The 7,414-nt window shown below is 37.7% G+C and overlaps 1 long non-coding RNA gene across 1 annotated transcript; it reads right to left on the minus strand.

Moving 5' to 3' along the window:
- Positions 1-509: 509 nt before the first annotated feature.
- Positions 510-1,993, minus strand: LOC145099953 (uncharacterized). Its single transcript, XR_013704722.1, has 3 exons — positions 1,419-1,993; positions 1,157-1,339; positions 510-774 (listed from the first exon to the last, which is right to left on the minus strand). It is a non-coding gene; the product is annotated as an uncharacterized LOC145099953 (long non-coding RNA).
- Positions 1,994-7,414: the final 5,421 nt, after the last annotated feature.

Genomic DNA, 7,414 nt, shown 5'->3' on the forward strand with positions numbered 1-7,414 from the left:
TTAGTGTGAGATAAAAAATAACATAATGTCATAATCAAATTTTTATATACATTTTGTGACTTTCATGAAATTTGTCTTGTTTTTTTTTCAAACTTTTCGAATTATAATAGATAGAGAATAATCATTTATTAATTTTTAGGGGGTGTTTGATATTCACTACAAGGAAAAAGGCCATTACCGGCGACTAAGTCCCAAAAGTCGCCGGTAATACTAATAGCGGCGACGCGTCGCCGGTACTGAGTCGCCGCTACTGCCTCGTCGCTATTGATCAGTTTGTCGCCGCTAATGATAAAAGTCACCGTTATTGACTCTGTCGCCGCTAATGAGCTAGTCGCCGGTATGACTTCTGTCGCCGGTAATTTTTTTTCAATTTTTTATTTTTTTTATTTAATGATTTTGGTTGCCGGTGATAATATCGCAGGTAAAAGTGTCGCCGATAATAACAATATTCGATTAAATATCAAAACCAATAGTGTCGACGCTAATTACAAAATAAACATCCTATTAAATATCAAACATAATAGTGTCAATGCAAATTACAAACAAACATCCAAATACAATTAAATATCAAAAGTCATAATATCCGAGTAGCAAAACAACAAAATTTTTACAATCTACCAAGTAGCAAAACGTGACAACATATGCAAATAAAACTCATCCTTACATACCATCATCGTCGTTCCCATCGTTTCCTTGATTATTTTGGGATTAAAAAAACGAATAAAGTTCATCCCTACATGTCGGGTCGGCGAGCATTGCACGAAGATTTTCCAACTACATAATTAATAACAATATATAGAAACTTATAAGTTAGATCGTCAAACATAAACAAAAACTATCAAAATACATTGTTATTTTTAAACTAAGATAGAAAACCAAAGTACATTGCTATTTCTTGCACTTGGAACAAAAACCAAATTACCAAAAATTTTAGCAAATAATCACCACAAAACCAAAACTACCAAATCAACATGCATTTTACGATGCTAAAGTATATTGCTATTTTTAAACTAAGATAGAAAACCAAAGTACATTGCTATATTTTGCACTTGGGACAAAAACCAAATTACCAAACTTTTTAGCAAATAATCACCACAAAACCAAAACTACCAAATCAACATGCATTTTACGATGCTAAAGTAGATTGCTATTTTACCTGTGATGGTTGTGATGGTTGCGAAGGCTGTGGAATCGTCGGGAGAGCAGAAGGTTTGCGGCCAATGCCTCTAATGTGGCCACGTCGCTCTCCTAATACTTTCTCGAACGTAGCTCTTTCTTGAGCGGGCGTTAACTCACTTTCACCTTGAGTTTGTTCTAACAGCTCTTCAACTAACCGATTCTGTAACTCCCAAAAGTGAGTAACAATTAAATATAAATAAACTTTTAAATATATGATAAAATTATAATTAAATACTTACATATTGTTGTTCCGATTCAGCAGTGACAAATACACCATTCTTATCGGTATGAGCTTTGCGAAATGTTTCCACTATCTTAAGGTTCTGTTTAACTTTAAAAATTAGATTATATTTTAAATAAATAATTACATGTATCGTACGGTACCTTCTTATAGAAAGTACTGCTATACGAGCTCGAACCCCCACGATTCACATTCGTTTGCTTTTCACGGATTTTTGTGTTCCTTTCTGAAGCAATTATGTGTTCGTCAGTTTGAAAATACTCAACTGTCTTCGCCCAGTTATCAACAAGCATACCATCTGGAGGATTGGCCAATCCTCTCGGGATATCTTCATACCCTCCGACCATCTTGACATATTCTTTTGCGTCAGCTTTACGCTTGTGACATCCCCAAAATCACGGCCAGAAAAGACCGGTTTGTTTATGCTTTGTTTAAAAATCAGAGTACTTCATTTCATAAAAATGTTGCGGAATTTGTTCCCAGAAAAACATGGTAAATACGTTATTAAAACATTTTCGAGGAAACATATTTTTTTCATTTTAAAACGTTTGGGATGTCATCGTTAATACAGGATCATAAGCATAAACAGAACTTACAATTATTTACACTAGTGATCTACATCTCTTTAAATCTCTCAGTGTAATGTCACCTGTGATATAAATAAACTGAGTGGGTCAGGTTGGGAAACCTGGTGAGTACATAGGGTTTTCAACCCACAATAATATAATTATTATGTTCGATCATCAAACAATTAACCCAATTACCCATCCCCATTATCTTCTTTATTATTAAGGATCTACCTTAAGAATCAGCTATTTCTCATTCATTCATTCCTAAGGATCATCCTAAGGAAACAACATTAAGTCCATTGTTGCCAATGACACATCGGTTAAGCGTAGCTGCTAATCTTATCACTTAAGCGCAGCTGCCAGAATTGTGACATTTTCTATGAGGTGCTTCTGCCGGTATTGACCTTTAAATGCTACTGTCATGGTCATAAGGCTCCCCATTAGGCGCAGCTGCCGATACTGTCCTTAGAGCGCAGCTGCTAGGACGTTTACCGTAGATCTAAAACATCTACGGGTTGTGGCGCAGCTGCCAGTGCTCATCTATAGGGTACTAGGTCCACTGCTGCCAATGTATACCTATAGGGCACTAGGTCCATGCTACTAATGTTCCTCTATTTCATCTTTTATCCCTCATCATTCATCTACCCATGTCTGAATACTTGCTGTCTATGCTGGTGAAAGATTTTTATACATGTTTTAAATGATGTAAACTGTGTAAAGTATTTTATATCTACAAAATATGCACACATAGCACGTAATTTATAATAAAATACTTCATATCTATGTGTAAGATGAAAGGGACCATGCACTCACCTGAAAGGTGGTGACTCAGCACTCAGACGGCGCTTCGATACTCTCAAAACAATTTCCTTCGATAAAACCTAGTATCAATACCACTAGGGTTTAGTCTAACGATAACCGCGACAAACTAATAGTCTGACTATTATTATTATTATATAAGCGTTAAATAACACTCAATATAACTCATAATAATAGCCCAAATACTCATTATAAGTTCCTAATAATGTTACTATATTAAAACATAAGCTATACTAAAGATAGGGTAGGCATAGCTCACTTACAGCGGGTTTTTCTCGAAAACCGGGCTTCGCTGGAGCAGTGTTTCCGAGCTGAAAGACCCTTTTTCTTGGGACTCCGGGAGCCTCGGGGCTTCCTTCGGGTGCTAGGGGGTTTACCTAGGCTTTTAGAGGGGTTAGGGAGGCTAGAGAGAGAAACTAGAGAGAGAAAGTGAGTTTGGGAGGTGTGAAGAGAAGGCTAGACCCGACACCTCTATTTATAGTGCAAAATCTGATGGACTCGCCGAGTAGGGGGGACCTACTCGCCGAGTTGGTCCATGTGGTGGCCTTCTGGTGGTGCCACGTGTCCAATTCTGGTGGTGCCACGTCACTCCCTATCGCGTATCAGCCTTCAAACTTAGAAAAATCATAACTCTCGCATACGAGCTCCGTTTTCGACGTTCTTTATATCCACGCGTAGGTAAAATCAAGATCTACAACTTTCATTTAGACTCCGTCGGCTAATTCTCGACCGATCTCGAATTTAACAGTAGGAGGCGTTTAGACTGTTAAATGACCGCGAAGAATTCGTAACTCCTTCATACGAACTCCGTTTTCGTCCATCTTTTTACCGTTGAGTTACTATTAATGAGATCTTAAAATCGCATTTAGGTCACGCAAGCCAAAAACCGCTCGAACTAAAATTCGAGTTTCGGGCCGTGCACTGCTAAGCCGAATCTTAGAAAAATCATAACTTCCTCATACGAAGTCAGATTTGGGCGTTCTTTTTATAGACGCTCTTAGTTTGACATATTCTACAACTTTTGTTTAGATTGCTAAAGCTAAATCTCGCTGTATCGTAAATTCACTATTTACGCTTCCCGGTGCCGTGCCGGTTTTGCCGTAAAACTTCGACGGGCCATAACTTCTTCGTTATAACTCGAATTTCGGCGTTCTTTATATGTAAGGAAACCTTGTGACGTATTCTACAACTTGGTTAGGGTTATTTATTCTAAATAATATTTTTGTCGAAAAGTCGTTTTCGACCCCTATTGCCTCTAATTTGACTAGCCCGGATCTGCGGGCGTTACAACGCTCTCGATAACCTTTTAACAAGGCTACTTGAAAACCCTCTGTCAATAGATTAGCTTGTGCATCGTGGTACATTTGATTGAGATCAAACTTTGTCTACAAAAAAAAGTTAACCAAGTAAAAAACAATTATAGTTAAACCTATAAAATATATTTAAATAAATAATTACCGATAAATGTTGTAATACAGTGTCCTTTATATCAGGGGAAACTCTTTTCCAACTCCATTTGTCAAAAGGGACCATCTGCCACATTGTTTTTCCAACTTCTCGGGAAAACATGTCTCCCGCCTCTCCTATGGGATTAAATGTGATATCCCTATCATATTGCATGCCAATTGAGTTCCCCTAGTTCTGTAAGATTGCTTTTTCAAGCTTTATATTTTTTGCTTTTCCTCGAACTTTCCTTCGGGCACGTTCCTCAGCTCCGTCTCTCCCATGTCCACGACCCATGACAGCAACCATGGTAAACATAAACAAAAGCCACGCTCTCATCATTTCCTGAAAAATTATAAGATATACAAATACAATTTTTATTATAGATATACATTACAGAGAAATAAACATTTAGATAGGAATAAACATTTCTATTTAAACTAGAAATCCAAATAAAGTTCATATTACAAATACACATTACATAAGAACTATTATAATCAGAATCTTCCTCATATCCTTCATTGTCTTCTTCGGTATCATAATCAGAATCGGTGTCATCGTAATCAGTCTTGCAATCAGAAACATCATTGACTCTACCAGTTGGCGGAGGAACTTCAAAAGCACTTTCTACATCAACAATAACTCTAGGAATGTTTTGAAAGTACATGCTGAAATCGATAAAAAGTGGAGCATCGGATGAAGAGATATTTTGAAGTACATTGACATCGTCTACATTTTCGTGTGAGACATTGTCAACATTTTGAACAAGGTCATCGTTTGATGGTAGATCCCAAATACTTCGATGATTAACATGCTCGACAACACACCGATGGTTATTGTTTGGCTCTCTAATGTAGAACACTTGTTTGGCTTGTGACGCATATATGAGTTGATCATCTTTGTATGCTTCGCGTCGTGTGTCGATACTGGTGAAACTATCACTAGAAATAGCTCATGTTCGAGTATCAAACCACTTGCAACGAAATAGTACAGTTGAATAATCATGTGTATACCTCAACTCTATAATCTCTTCTAGTTGGCCATAATATTTCTCGCCTTTCTCACCCACCGCTAAAACCCCAGAGTTTTGTGTTGTACACTGTGTGTCACGACTAAGTACCATAAACCTAACACCATTGACTATGCATGCGGTGTAAGAATAGGCATTCATTTGCGGGCCCATTGCAAGAACCGACAACTCTTTGTGGAATTCCGGAGATTTTTCTATTTTCATTTGATGAACCTAACAATTATAAATTAATATGTATTATGTATTTGTTAGATCAATGAAACTAATTTGTTTATTAATTTATATTACCTTTTCACGAAACCAATTACGAAATTCTCTCTTGTCATCACTTTGGGGATGCTCAGATTTGAATTTCCTATGTTGATGACCAAAAGATATAGATTTAAAAAGATAAAATAAAAAATTAAGAATGAAAGTTAGAGATAAGATTAATTACTTGATATACTGTCTGACTTCTTCACGACTATTCAATACAAACCATTCCATGTTATGCATTTCCGTTAAATTAAGAGTTTTGATTTGAGTTGTGCTGGTCGGTCGACATTTAGACTCAAACATCCAAAACTTTGTTTTTTCAATGACAACATCTACATTTCTTTCCGGACGATTCTTTACATCTCGAAGGTACATCGAACAAAATGATAAAGCTTCTTCAGCAACATAACCCTCAGCTATAGAATCTTCTGGCTGTGCCTTGTTTCTGACATAGTTTTTTAGTTTTTTCATATACCTCTCGAAGGGAAACATCCATCTCATACAAACCAGGCCTCCAGTAATTGCTTCATCAGGTAAATGCAAAAGTAAATGAACCATAATGTCAAAAAACGCTGGAGAATAAATCAATTCTAACTTGCACAAGATTGCAATAATGTCTACTTTTGCTTTCCTAATATCCTCCACCTTCAATGTTCTGGAACAAAGTTGCTTGAAAAACGTACAAAGGTATAAAATAGGTGTATAAGTATCTTTGTCTAACAACCCTCTTACTCCAATCAGTATCAAACGTTGCATAAGAATGTGGTGGTCATGTGATTTCAACCCAATAATGTTAGTATTGGTATCGTTCACTTTTTTACTGATGTTAGAACCAAACCCATACGGCAGTTTAACCTCTTTTATAAATTGACAAAAGAGTTGTCGAATAGATTTCGTGAAAGAGTATCTTGTCTGGGGTTTATGAAACTTGTCACCATTTTTTTGCAACCATTCATTTCTCCGAATGTTTAGAATTCTCAAGTCCTTTCGTGCATTTGATGTGTCTTTGCTTTTATCGTTCATTAGGAGAGTACTTAACAAACTCTCGTCCACATTTTTCTGGACATGCATGACATCTATGTTGTGTTTCAACTGTAGAGAAGACCAATACTCGAGTTCGAAGAAAATGCTTCATTTCGATCAGTTCAACTCGTAATCTTGCCACTTTGGCTCCCCGCCTCCATGCTCAGGATGTTTACCTGGTTTACGAGTTAGTAGACGACCTAGTTGCTCTTGTATGTCATCATTACTAAAGTGTCTCGGAGCGGGTCTTGTCTCTTCCATCCTGTTAAAGTCCAACCTCTTTCTTAACGGATCATTAGCATCTAGGAAACAACGATGACCCATATATATGACTTTGTTTGTTGCACGGTACGAAGGAGTGTCTTCATTGCAAGTAGCACATGCTCTATACCCTTGCCCACTCCAACCTGATAGACTACTACGAGTTGGCCAATCGTTTATTGTCCACAACAACATAGCTCTCATCGTGAAGAATGTGTTTGTCGCCGCATCTTTAATACGTACGCCTGAGTTCCACAAATGTTTAAGGACTTCCACCAACGGTCTAAGGAAAACATCCATATCCTTACCTGGAGCTTTCGGGCTTGGAATCAACAAAGCCAACATGAATGATGTGTAACACCCAAAGTCATAAAGGCCAAGAAAGGAAAGGAAACCCTAAGTTTAATGGATGACTTGGCGAGTCCAAGGAGGAACTCGGCGAGTCCGAGCGGGATCCGGGTCGAGGAGTAAGTGACCGACTCGGCGAGTCGGCCAAGGAGACTCGGCGAGTCTGGTCTGAACGAGGAAAACCCTAATTCTGGGAGTTGTATCCTATATAAAGGGTGTTATGTCCCTCCCTCAGCCTCCATATCA

Source organism: Lactuca serriola, chromosome 4, assembly GCF_051521515.1.
Source record: "Lactuca serriola cultivar US96UC23 chromosome 4, Lser_US96UC23_V15, whole genome shotgun sequence".
NCBI lineage: Eukaryota > Viridiplantae > Streptophyta > Magnoliopsida > Asterales > Asteraceae > Lactuca > Lactuca serriola.